This window comes from Bactrocera tryoni, chromosome 5 (assembly GCF_016617805.1).
Source record: "Bactrocera tryoni isolate S06 chromosome 5, CSIRO_BtryS06_freeze2, whole genome shotgun sequence".
NCBI classification, from domain to species: domain Eukaryota; kingdom Metazoa; phylum Arthropoda; class Insecta; order Diptera; family Tephritidae; genus Bactrocera; species Bactrocera tryoni.
Genome location: NC_052503.1, coordinates 49,085,379 through 49,100,338, shown reverse-complemented (window position 1 = coordinate 49,100,338; position 14,960 = coordinate 49,085,379). Strand labels below are relative to the sequence as shown.

The 14,960-nt window shown below is 36.1% G+C and overlaps 1 pseudogene; it reads right to left on the bottom strand.

Moving 5' to 3' along the window:
• Nucleotides 1-2,671: 2,671 nt before the first annotated feature.
• Nucleotides 2,672-14,960, bottom strand: part of LOC120778343 — a 33,657-nt pseudogene continuing 21,368 nt past the window's right edge.

Below are 14,960 nucleotides of genomic sequence, written 5' to 3'. Positions count from 1 at the left end.
CCGTCCGTCCATCCGTGCAAGCTGTAACTTGAGTAAAAATTGAGATATCATGATGAAACTTGGTACACGTATTTCTTGGCTCCATAAGAAGGTTAAGTTCGAAGATGGGCAAAATCGGCCAACTGCCACGCCCACAAAATGGCGGAAACCGAAAACCTATAAAGTGTCATAACTAAGCCATAAATAAAGATATTAAAGTGAAATTTGGCACAAAGGATCGCATTAGGAGGGGCATATTTGGACGCAATTTTTTTGGAAAAGTGGGCGTGGCCCTGCCCCTACTAAGTTTTTTGTACATATCTCGGAAACTACTATAGCTATGTCAACCAAACTCTACAGAGTCGTTTTCTTCAGGCATTTCCATATACAGTTCAAAAATGGAAGAAATCGGATAATAACCACGCCCACCTCCCATACAAAGGTTATGTTGAAAATCACTAAAAGTGCGTTAACCGACTAACAAAAAACGTCAGAAACACTAAATTTTACGGAAGAAATTGCAGAAGGAAGCTGCACCCAGGCTTTTTTTAAAAATTGAAAATGGGCGTGGCCTCGCCCACTTATGGACCAAAAACCATATCTCAGGAACTACCAGACCGATTTCAATGAAATTCGGTATATAATATTTTCTTAACACCCTGATGACATGTAACGAAATATGGGTGAAATCGGTTCACAACCACGCCTTCTTCCAATATAACGCTATTTTGAATTCCATCTGATGCCTTCTCTGTATAATACGAGTATATAGTACATTAGGAACCAATGATGATAGCGGAATAAAACTTTACAAAAATACGGTATTTGAAAAATATGTAAATGACGTATAATGAAATCTCGACTATCACTTTATCATGCGAGAGTATAAAATGTTCGGTGACACCCGAACTTAGCCCTTCCATAAATAAAGATATTAAAGTGAAATTTGGCACAAAGGATCGCATTAAGGAGGGGCATATTTGGACGCAATTGTGTTGGAAAAGTGGGCGTGCCCCGCCCCCTACTAACTTTTTTGTACATATCTCGGAAACTACTATAGCTATGTCAACCAAAATCTACAAAGTCGTTTTCTTCAGGCATTTCCATATACAGTTCAAAAATGGAAGAAATCGGATAATAACCCACGCCTTACACCTCCCCATACAAAGGTTATGTTCAAAATCACTAAAAGTGCGTTAACCGACTAACAAAAACGTCAGAAACACTGAAAAATTTTACGGAAGAAGTGGCAGAAGGAAGCTGCACCCAGCCTTTTTTAAAAATTGAAAATGGGCGTGGCGCCGCCCACTTATGGACCAAGAACCATATCTCAGGAGCTACTTCAGACCGATTTCAATGAAATTCGGTATATAATATTTTCTTAACACCCCTGATGACATGTACGAAATATGGGTGAAATCGGTTTCACAACCACGCCTTCTTCCAATATAAAGCTATTTTGAATTCCATCTGATGCCTTCTCTGTATAATACGAGTATAAACATTAGGAACCAATGATGATAGCGGAATAAAACTTTACAAAAATACGGTATTTGAAAAATATGTAAATGACGTATTATGAAATCTCGATTATCACTTTATCATGCGAGAGTATAAAATGTTAGGTGACACCCGAACTTAGCCCTTCCTTACTTGTTTTATAAAGATATCTGCCAAAAATCCAATTTTCAGTTTTTTTCTTCGTCCAACTTCTAAGTTTTAACTAAAACACGTATTTTTATACCCTGAACAGGGTATATTAAGTTTGTCACGAAGTTTGTAACACCCAGAAGGAAGCGTCGGAGACCCTATAAAGTATATATATAAATGATCAGTATGTTGAGCTGAGTCGATTTAGCCATGTCCGTCTGTCTGTCTGTCCATCTGTCTGTCTGTCTGTGTATATGTATACGAGCTAGTCTCTCAGTTTTTAAGATATCATTTCCTCTTCAAGAAGCTCCTCATTTGTCGGAACCACTTTAACATATAGCTGCCATACAAACTGAACGATCGGAATCTAGTTCTTGTATGGAAAACTTTCACATTTGACAAGATATATTCACGAAATTTGGTGTAGATTATTTTCTAAGACAACAATGTAATCTCCGTAGAAATTGTTCAGATAGGTTGACTATAGCATATAACTGCCATACAATGCGAACGATCGGAATCAAGGGCTTGTATGGAAAACTTTTGCATTTGACGTGGTATCTTCACGAAATTTGACATGGATTACTGCTTACGGTAATAACATAATCATAATCACATAAACAATAAAATTGTTCAGATCGGATTACTATAGCATATAGCTTCCATACATACTGGACACATAGTTACTAAAAGAAATGCACCTGTGAAGGGTATATTAGCTTCGGTGCAGCCGAAGTTAACGTTTTTTCTTCTTTCACTTTAAATGAGCCTGTGAGGAGTTTCCTGCCAACGCGAGCGCATCTGTTTTTCGAGGGGTCACCGAAAATGTCGTCCCAATGGCCGATTTTAAAACATTTTTTGCAAGATTTCAGAATTTCTTTGTTAACAGTGTATATTTGTAATAATAAAAAAAAAAAATCTAATAATATATTTAATTTTTTATATGAGAAAAAGATTGTTGAAAAAATGCTTTTTATTACTTAAGGAAACCCACGTAACCCCTTAAAAAACGCAATCACTTCTACAAATAAAAGAAATTCAATGAAAATCAATAGTTTTAAGTTTTTATTGCGACAATTGCTTTTGTTTGTTACAATTTGTAATTTCTTTGGTGTATTGATTTAAGTAAATAAAGTACATTATAATTTTTAATTAAAGCACATGTGTATTTCCCTTAGAGAGCTCTTATTGTTGTACTCCAATATTAAATTATTTTTCTGCACGCTTATGATGCAATGCAATGCCAGCTGCTTACTCAAACGCTCGAAGTATGGGAATTATATACGCTTCAGCGATGTTTCTTGCCACTCTTGGCCGTATATCATTTAAGGTGTTTAAGTAGCTTGAAGGTATGCTGTATTGTTTTGTTTTTCTTTGGCTTTTTTTATTAGCTATTATCATTTGTAGACAGGTATGCGTGTTTGAATTGTGCTATAATATCTATACCTACGTGCATTCACGTAAATTAATTAAAGAATAAATAATTTATGCACATACATTTGTATGTATGCATGTGCGTGTGTATATTTATAGTCGTTGGTGAGTCATTAATTAGGCACATGCAACCGCCTGAGCCTTCTTCTGTATCAAACAATCCAGAGCGCGTTGCACATCCACGAAAATATCATCGGCGGAACGTTCGGCGTTGAGCTGCAGCGAAATAGAAGACAAAATCAAATATGAAAATAAATATTAAATTCTTTAAAAATGTAGATAATAAATATTTATGGTAAAAGTAGAATTTCTTCAGACGCAATATTTCGCCTGCCTCTTACCGTTATCGTCTTCTCGATGTATTGGGTTAGAATGGCATTTGTGTTTGTTCTGAAGGTGGCTAGACGAGTCTTAATGGTTTCCTCATTGTCATCGGCACGTACTTCTGTGGAAACAGCTGCACATCCCATTTACGTTGGACCATAACTTCCTGTTCTGAAAGCCGAAGGTGCTAGATGCAGAGCTTCAAAAGAATTGTAAGCCTGCTTTTATTTGCTATTTGGTGTTGTTGAATAACTTTTAGAAAAAAAGGTTGAAGTCCCATTAATGACGTTAGCTCAGATTTAATTATTAATATGTGTTCAGTTGGTTTCACTTGCATTAAAATATTTCCACTTTCTGCTTATCTAGAGCTGCGATTCCATCCCCTTTACGGTTTGAAATTGGAAGACTTTTGCCAGGTGCTGGCTAATCCTTCCTGCATGCTACCGTCAGCACAGCAGTTACGCTCCAAAATTTTAAGCGCGATCCAAATTTGGAGATGGCGAAAATATCTTTAATTGCTGTTCGAGGTACTAACCCGAAATTATTTCCTCAGCAATGATTCCGCAGAAAATATAGTCGAGCATCATGGCGAGACGTAATTAATATCACTGGTCTACAGCCAGCTTCGCAACCAGAACCAGGCGTTTTATTTTATAATGATAAAAATATTGACAGCGAACTTCAGCCCCGTTCAAACCAGTGTCTGTCTGAATCGTTGCGCGAATATTGGAAAAGGCTTATTCAGTTTTATCAAAAAGCGGTAAGGCTTCCGCAGCTGCCGCATCCTATTCCGCCGGTTTGATATTCGTGGTGAATATCCACTCTGTGCTGAGGACGACGGTCAATGGGCGAGAGTTCTATCTGCCGTAGTGAGGTGTTTCAGGCACCAACAGCCTGTTAAAGCCGAATTGGAGGAACAATTCGATGGGTTTTTCACGTATGATAAAGCCATGCTCGAAGTCAGACAGTCTAGAACTAAAACAGAGAGCGCAAAAATACCACCGTCCAAATCAGCCCACTCAGATTTGGGTTCCGTGTAATTGTTCTTAGTTCAACCGAAATTGCAGCTCCATGGAACCCGTTTTAATGACTGAACAGGTAAAAACAAAATTCGCAGAAACGGCTAGAAGGCCGCAACCTCAAAGAGTAATTTATAAAATGTGTCGAAGACTGGAAAATAATTCGATGATAAGTGTATTACATCTGATGGGGATTACTTTAGGTTACATAAAATAATTATTGTTTAATACTAAATATTTGTAATTTCTGGATACTTTTGTGTCATTTGCATAACAAACCAAATTTCATCTCATAACCTTATTACCACCAACGTTAGGAAGTCATAGTTTCATACCTGATTTCTGCACGGTAGAGCCTGCATTTCCACGGTGATCACTTTTAGTAGCTGAAAAATCTCAAATTAGAAACAACAGAAGGCAATCGGCCAGCCTTCCGCCAGGGTGGCGCAATGTAATGTCGTCAGGAATAATAAGCAAGACTGAAGACGTTGTACGCCTACCAGAGCACGGCATTTCAGGCAGTACAGCCCCATCAGATGTCACCAACATTATTTACGCAAAGCTATTAGTACCACCATTTAACTGTTTATTCGCTTTTATCCCGGAATACCACCTTCCGAATCCCTCGAAGCACTTCGCTTACTGGAAACTCTAAAAGCTTACCTGACAACCAAAATACCAATAACATCTAAAGTAACACGCCGTGCCTAAAGTCAGTCTGGTTTGATGTGCTGAGAATTTCAGAAATTTTGGTTTTATTATGTACTTTAGTATCCCGTTGAACAATAAAGGAGAATAGATCTGGTAATGAATGCCCAAAGCAGCGATCCAAAGGTGAAACGGAAAATATAAACAATGGAAATACATGAATTTTGAAATGAGGGAATGAAAATTCGGTAACTCCATTAATAGCCCGAATCCTGCCCCAGATCGGCAATTGCTTTGGCTACAGGCAAGACAGTTTCATTTATAACCAATTTTCCTTTCATGATGCTAGCTGCCAATTCATCGACCCTTATCGGAGCCAGAGGCCACCTGGGTATAATGAACAGAGAGTCAGGTCAAAATGATTTTGGCATTTTCGATACTTGATCTTTCACTTCCGCCTGTTCAAGCGAGCCTGGTTTGACCAGTGTCTCTGTTTACAAATGAATGAAAGTATTTATAGCAGTTGTTTGTTCGATTCGCCTTGTCTTGAATTTCGAACGAAGTCAACTATTTTGTTTTGCCCCAGTCAACGCCCCGCGCAGGCGTAAACGCAGAGCTCAAGTGTGTGAATCCACAATTTCTTCTACACCTTGGCGCATTGTGTGCCTTTGCTGCAAACTGGACCACCAAAATCCAGACAATTGGCACGCCAACCCGAAGTGCCCAAGTAGCTTTAAAGTTAGTAATGGTATATATGCACTGTTTACTAAGCCATCTAATTATTAAATCATACACATATCATTTAAATACCGATAATTTAATTTTGTAAATATTTTTTTCACGTTTTTGCAGGGAAAGCAGGATAAATCAGGGCTGAATAATAGGCGAGTAAATTCTGTTATGACATTCGGGCGGTGTACGACTGATGTTCAAATATGTTGCAATTACAGTTGATACATTAGCTTGAGGATTTAAATATCGCAGGCGTTATGTTGCTACATAATTGAAGACTGTTAGCTGAGTATTATGGTTTTCAAAATTTCGAGATTTATATTCTGAAAAGGCCACCAAAGCCGCCAATCGTTCCGGCACCTCGGAGCCAGACTGAGTTTCTCCCATTGCCCATCATCTCTGTGTTTGTAAAAGCGTCATACCATAGCACAAGCGAAACGTTTGGTTTAGACCTTTCGGTTATGCATCGTTTACTTACACCGATTTGTGCTCTTCGAAGTTCGGCGGCCTTCGATTTGTCATTGGCTTCCTTCTTCATCGCCATTTGATGACACATAAATAACTGGACAAACACATACATAGTGTAGTTGAGACATATACGAGTAAATACAGTTTATAGTATAACAAAGAAGCCGGTGCACTGGCGCACACATATTTTGCTTATTAAAATATATTTATTTAATTCCAATAACTACTTAATTCGAATTAGAATTGCTAGATACTACTTAATTGGAATCAGAATTTATAGAGCACAGCGTAATTAGTTGCGATTTCAAATTAAAAAAAAATATATGTATATGTATGTATATACAAATATAAATATAAGTATTTGATATGAATTGATTTGGCAGAATTATTATAGTTATCAAAATTTATATCTATAAACAATACACAAGCAATATTTGCTGGGAAAAATAATTCACTAAAATGCGCCAATCAATCGCCCTAGTTCATAAAATCACCATCGGAAACATTAACAGATTTTAAAAGTGTCAAACAATAGCAAACATTTAAAATTAGGAGAGCATGAATTTCATTCAAAAACGAACAAAATCGACTTTGGCTCAAAACTGTTTAAAGTGCCGATGTGTGCGTAAAATGTGGCGAGCAGCTAAACGACAGTAAATGTACAAAACAAGAACCTTCATACAGGTGCAGCATTTCCACAGAAGCTCATGTGTTCAGTTTGTGGCTGGAGGCTATAGCGCTAGTAGTCAACCGATCTGATCAATTTCTTCGGAGATTACATTGTTGCTTTTGCGGCCAATATATACCAAATTTCGTGAATATATCTTGTCAAATGTGTGAAAGCCTTTCCATGACAGCGCCATTTGATTCCGATCGTTCAGTTTGTGGCAGCTATGGCGTTATAGCGTCTCGAGCAGCGCTCCAGTTCCGACGTGCTGAAGCCAGCTTCTCGAGAGATATAGACGTTTGCAAAATTTCAAACGCCTGATATCTTAAAAACTGAGGGGACTAGTTCGTATATATACAGACAGACGGACAGACGGACAGACAGACGTAGACATGGCTGAATCGACTCAGCTCGGCATACTGATCATTTATATATACTATATTGGGTCTCCGACGATTCCTCTTCTGGAGTGTTACAAACTTCGTGACAAACTTAATATCATACTGTTTAGGGTATACTAAAAATTTGGAGGAGTTTAACAGTTCAAAAATGAATAGAATCGCTGGCACATTCTTCTCTTAGACCCCATATAGTCCCAATAGTATTTATGTTCATACTAACAAATTTTTACTCGGTACAGTAAATTTCGGTCAGTAATTGAGAAAATTTTATTAACCTCTCTTCCACGCCTTAATTTTATACTTTTAAATTATATTGGAGTGTGTTAGATATTTCATGGATCAAGGCAGATATATCGCTACTGAAATAGGTGCATTTGGAATATGTTTAAGTACACACAAAATGCATACCCTTTTTTTGTCATTACGAAAGAGGAATATAATACGGAGAGAAAAAAAAAAAAAAACAAGTGTGGGAGAGCTAAGATCGGGTAAAGCCAAACATTTTATACTCTTTCAACTTGCAAGAATTAAAACGACGGAAGCACCTTCAAGTACATAAGGCTTGCTAGTAATATGGGATGTAAGGCGAGTTTTAACCTGATTTTATTCATTGTAAGCACAAATATGCACCGTTATAAGAAACACACACTCTCTCAATCTTATTAAAACAACTCATATAATTGCCGATATAAAGTCACAGTAAGTTTGAAAGTGGTTAAGGGAAGTATTGACCCAATTCCATCCATTTGTTGCATACAGCCATACTACCAACAGGAAAGGATTCTCCCTGAATTTCAATTATATATCTCAGACGTTGAGCAATATTTTCGGTAAAAAGTCAGCTGTCAGCAGCACTGAGCCCACATATTTAGTACCTACATACCTGAAAATTTGTATCCCGTTATATTATTTGTTTCTTGATTTGTACACTGGAAAATGAAAGTTGCAAATGGAATTTTAAATTGTGTTATATGGAAGTATGGCTGTAGTCCGATTTTGCCTATTTTCCCATTGTATTATAAGAATATCAGAAGAATGAACACAATTTTGTTGAAATCGGTTGGGCGGATCTCGAGATATCAGAATATGAATATCTAAAAAAAATTCTATTATTGAGACTTTTAATTTTCATCAACTTTAGGCGAACCCGAATTTTCTAAATTTGAGTATCAAGATCTGAGACCTGCCTGAAGTGAAGAGTGAATAAAGTATTTTCTGAATAGTTCTACTTCATAGTTTTGAGAACATTTCTTTCTGACAAAGGTACACGAGGACAGAGAGCGACCCAGAGCATATCTCAAGAGTTTTAATAAGTGTACATAAGAATTTCGAAAAAAATTCCGAAACTCAAGTTTTTGTTTTAAATTATACAGAGTAATAAATTTGAAAAATTAAATATTTACAATATTTGCAATTGGTCATATATACATAAATAACAAAATCCAGGAAAGAATTTATTATGTCAAAAACAAATAAATAGAAAGCTAAACCCGTGTTTTCAACAAAAAAAAAAGAGTACAAGAATTAATTATATGAAACATTAAAAAAATAACAAAAATATGTCATTCTTTGCACTTTTAAGAAGCTTTAACAAGTGGCACAGCAAAATTTTCTCTCACATGGATCATTTAGAGCTGGCAAAGTGCCCTGTCTGGTAGTTTTGAAGTGTGCACGGCAGTCTTACTCTACCAACAACGCTCGCGTAATAATCGCCTGATTATTGATTGCTCAAGCATTCAAAATTGTGGAAAAGTATGCGTGAGAAAATCACTAATGAGAAATCTCTTGCTGCCTTGACGCCTTTATTATTGCTTTGAACTTTTTAAAGAACTTTTACTTGACCTTCATATTCTTCTTAATGGGTAGTTTTATATTTAGCTGCAGCCATGAGACTCAAAGCAGTTATTTGTGGGTACAAGTTTTCGAATACATAAAAAATGAGTAGAAATGTTGAAATATATGCAAGTATATATGTATAATCCTTTCTAATATTTATGAATGGAATATTTGGCACGCGCAAGACAAGTGGTATGTTTTAGGTTAATCTTTCTGAAATTTTGTTTTTGAAATTTTGTACTAATCTCATATTACGAGAGGGAGGCGTGGTTGTGGCCAAATGACGTTTAATAAATAACGAAAACGAAAGAAATTGTGATATATAATACATAAATGATGAAGATCCGAAGTATTCGAGCCAAGACTCAATTCCATCTTAATGAACAAACCAAAAGGTTTGGTGTGGTTTGTCTGCCGGTGGAATCATCGGTCATTATTTCTTCAAAGTTGATGCCGGTAAGAACGTAATCGTAATTGGCCTGAAATTGAATCTCGTGATCTCCGCGGTATTTGGTTTGAACGGCGCCACTTCCCACATGTCGCATCAATTAATGAATCTATTGAGAAAACACTTCGGTGAGCAGATAATTTCACGTTTTGGGTCGGTCGATTGGCCACCAAGATCGTGTGATGTCACAACGTTAGACTTCTTCTTTTTGGGGTCATGTAAAATCTAAAGTCTATGCGAACAATTTCACATTCTCGAACGAGTTATCGATAATTGGAATCAATAAATGGACCTGAGACGTAGCCACTGCCAACATTTGAAAGAGATAATCTTTAACAAATAAATGGCAAATAATATTCTTTCGAATGATAATAGACATTCCCCATTAAATTTGAAGTTTCTGTGCTTTTTTGTTTCAAAAAGTAGGGAATCTCGAAATGGATCACTCTGTATATATGTACATATAATAGAAGGAAAACTCGAGCTTTACATATGCATACATATGTCAACGTACAAATCCTTCCATTTTAGTAATTCACAATTGCACTCCATTTTATTATGGATTGACGAAATGCATGCCATTTATCTGGCAATTTGTAATTAGTTGTCAAAATACTGCAACCGTAAATAAAAACAAGCAAATGCAGCCATACGATTATAATATAATCACTTTGTAGTATATCCAAGAGATCAACGTAAGAGTAATGTGAAAGCACAAAGTGTGAAAGAGGCGCGCGGACTTGACCGCCAAAGTGTCAATTATGACATTGAACGAATTGTGTGCTCAGATAATTGCGCGTAAAATTGTCAGACAGAAATTCATTGTCAAAAGCAAGCAAAAATTTAAAAATAAACTCAGGAAAAATTAAATAATTTACAATCAAACGAATGAGGCAACAAATACATGTGAATATTTATACATACTCACGCTTATAAATCTAAAAGTGTCTCAGTGCCTCTATAAACGATTTGCATGTAATTCAATTGTGCCACTCATGACACTAATTCAAATGGGGAAAAAAGTGTGAAAAAAATGATCGTTTACTATTTGTTGAAAAAAAAAAACAAATACAACGCAAGAGTTGAAACAATAAACAACAACCGCAGCGCGAACTCGCGAACTCGCGCTTAACGGCATGAATGATAATTTATATGCGAAGTGGCAGCAACTGAAACAAATTATGGTTTTTATAATGCTAATTTGTACATTAAACATACATATGAACACGCGCATAAAATCAATATATTTTCAAACCCACGCATTCTTTTATTTGTTAGCTATTTTGTTGAAATTCCAGTAGCATATTTAGTTTTGACTCTCGCTATTGTCACATAACATGCATTTGACAGTTGTTAATGGCTAATGTCATAACAACAATGTGGCGAGATGCTAGCATAAAAGAGTAATTAACGAGTAACTGATTACATTGTGATTACCATTAATTTGAATTGATAAATAAATATGAATAATTAAGTAGCAAGAATTAAATATTTCGAATATTCATATAGAAATGTCAGAAAATTTTCAACAATAGATTATTTTTATGTTATAAAAACGATATATAATATATATACGTATATAACCAAAATTCTTATTTTAAGTTCGAAGAAATAAATTGATTTTCTTGAATTTGCTACCGATAAGTCTGGTTGACCGAACAGCTCTTCGCCGGATAAAATCCGGGTTAATTCCGATAACCTAGAACTGGCTCTTTTGGGAATACCTATCTGTCGCTGTTCACTCTTCATATGTCCCTTATATTTTGAGTTGAAAGAGTGGTCCCAGTACTGAGTCCTGGGAAACCCATCAATCTGAGGGAGTCTAATCTGATAATTCTCCTTGTCTCACTTGAGACATTGTTACTTCCAATGTTCACTTACCATCTGATTCTAGCAGACCATCAACATGGCTTTTGTAAAGTGCAGAACACTTAGCGTCATAAACGCTCAGATAATTCGTAGTTTAAATCAAAAAACATCCCGTTAAACGATCCAAGTAGCTTAGGACTTGTTTAAAGATTTTGACACTGTCAATAATACCACGTTACTAGACGAGATCAAGCAATTTATGCACCCTCAATGGCAGGCTGACCATGACTTATATGAGCGATTTCACAGGGTGATATCCTCTCCCCGCTACCGTTTAACTTCTATAGTCTTCCTTAACCCCCAGAAGGAATTACCACCATCTTATGCGCAAATGATTGTACTGAATGATTGCATTAACGACAGGCAATAGAATAGCTAGCTAAAGAATTTAGGTGTTACACTCGACAGCCGTTCACTCGGCATATGACCGCGGTTATGGCCAAAGTACAGAGCCGCAAATCGTCAAGAATTGTTGTCCGGTCGACCATAAACTACACAGCATCGATATGGTCGCCCGGATGTAGTGAAATGTAGACGAATAAGCTTCCGAAGTCCCAGAATACTGCACTCCGAACGATAACAGTATGGCTCCCGATGTCTCCCGTTAAACACCTGTATGATGAGGTTTCCACGGTTCTGGTTAAGAAGCACAATGTACTCTTATACAAGTAATTTCTGATAGCATGCTTTCGTAGAGATCACCCTCGCAGACATCTGTTTAGAGTGGTACCGACTCCTAGGAGAATTAAAAAATCATTCCTTGCTTATTTCGACGACATAGAATAATACGTTCGCCAAACTACGGAAGCAAATAACTTCAGGCAAGCGCTTAATGTAGGACCGTTTTAATTTCTGAGACTCCTCTCCAGTCAATGGAATTCTTTGCATCCATTACAGACGAAACACGTGTGGCCTGGTGAATATAGAGTGCGTCTGGCGCTATTTCATTCTAGACATTGTAGCACGTTAAACATACATAAATATATGCCCTGCATGCAATGAGTCGCCACACTCTAACCACCTCTTTGTAAGCCCAATTAATCCCACTCATCTAACACTCACCGCTTTACCTATAATTCAATCCCCTCGAAACAGCAGGTTGCCTTGCCACCCAAATAGCTAAGCAACCAGGAGTCTTACTTTTCAAAACGTTTTGTGGTTCAATCCAAGTCTTAAGAAAATTATTAAATTCCGTTTAAAAGAATATTTTTCGAAACTGTATAGAAAACAAATTAGATTATATTTCTGTAATACATGTAGCCAGCCGAGTGCAAGGAAGTCTGCATATATGTAGATTATATTATATTGTTTCTTGGGCCTACCGTTAGATGACATCGACGACAACACAAATGATGTTTACCATCTCAACGGGGATTGAATTTCCGTTAAAACAACAACAACAAGTCTGCATATTCGGTACATGGGGGTTATAAAAGTATTTTTAAAATGGAAATTCTTATAAACTGATCGATCAAAATTAAAAACAAAATACTCAATCAAATTCATGGTTCTGTAAACACTTGAATTAGAAAGTTTATTTTCATGAAGCTGTTTTGACAGAGCCCTTTGTAATACAATTTTGTATGAGTTTTTACTTGTTTGTAAGGTGGTAATTAATAATTTAACGTTTTAATACCTAAGTTCTAATAAACTGTATATAATAAAACTGTGAATTGGTGAATATAAAGTCAATTTAACCTTCAATTTACCAATTCACACCAAAATATTTACACAGGAAAGTCATCAAAATATATACATATGTATATCAATAAATAACGTGTAATCAGCAACCATATGCGAAATTTCGAAATATCTTCAAAGATCACACATTTGTCTGAAGCAAACAGCACTTTGACCCGCTGTTTGATAAATTCAGTGAAAATTGAATCTGAAAATTCTTCAGTTCAGAAACATTGTTTTCTTTCAAAATAAAGGCAAACAAATGGGAGAAACGCACTTTCAAATGCTACATTAACAGTATTCACATACACACTAAAATTAAGTAAACAACCTCTGAAGTGAGGTGTAGTAAGACCCTTCTCTCTTAGACAAATAATTACACACTCAGCTGAGATAACAAAAATAGCAACTTGGGAATGGTCCAATAATTTATAAAAATTATGTAGTCGGTTAATGCTATATAAAAATTATTGCATACAATTTAAAACCACAAATACGAGTATACACATATGTACATATGATTGTATATACAATACTTCCTACATATTTAATTTATATTCTATATTTTAGTGGCCCGGCGCAAGAACAACAAGAATTTGGTTGGCAACCTGTAGGTTTTTAGGAATTAAAAATTATTTAGTATGCGATTTGCCAAAATTTATAAGAAGATTGAGAGGGAAAAGCGGAAAATAAAAAAAAATACATAAATCAAATCAGACGTTCTGAAGGGATGCGCCTACAATAAGCTGAAGGTAAAGGCGAAAGCAACGAGGCCGCAAAATTCTAGAAATAAAAAAATTTAAATGAAAAAAATGTGTCCAAAATTTTCATATGATTTCATGGTTTGTTAGATTTTTCTACTTGCCCTCTTTCTCTCTCATTTCCTGTGATTTCTAGCAAGGGTAAAGCAAAATGTAAAATAAGAAAAATTTACTTTTTATGAAGTGCAAATTACACAGTGATGCGTACAAAATAAGATCAGTTGCATAAACTTTCCAATATGTATGTAAAATTTGTAAATGTAAGCGAAAAAAGTCTTAATTTGGAAATCGTTATTATCTCAAATTAAAACAAGTAAGGAAGGGCTAAGTTCGGGTGTCAATGAACATTTCATACTCTAGCATGATAAAGGGTGTTAAGAAAATATTATATACCGAATTTCATTGAAATCGGTCTAGTAGTTCCTGAGATATGGTTTTTGGTCCATAAGTGGGCGATGCCGCGCCCATTTTCAATTTAAAAAAAAAAAACCTGGGTGCAGCTTCCTTCTGCCATTTCTTCTGTAAAATTTAGTGTTTCCGACGTTTTTTGTTAGTCGGTTAACGCACTTTTAATGATTTTCAACATAACCTTTGTATGGGAGGTGGGCGTGGTTATTATCCGATTTCTTTCATTTTTGAACTGTATGTGGAAATGTCTAAAGGAAACGACTCTATAGAGTTTGGTTGACATAGCTATAGTAGTTTCTGAGATATGTACAAAAAACTTAGTAGGGGACGGGGCCACGCCCACTTTTCCAACAAAATTACGTCCAAATATGCCCCTCCCTAATGCGATACTTTGTGCCAAATATCACTTTAATATCTTTATTTATGGCTTAGTTATGACACTTTATAGATTTCCGGTTTTCGCCATTTTGTGGGCGTGGCAGTGGGCCGATTTTGCCATCTTCGAACTTCGAACTTAACCTTCTTATGGAGCCAAGAAATACGTGTACCAAGTTTCATCATGATATCTCAATTTTTACTCAAGTTACAGCTTGCACGGACGGACGGACGGGCAGACAGTTATCCGGATTTCAACTC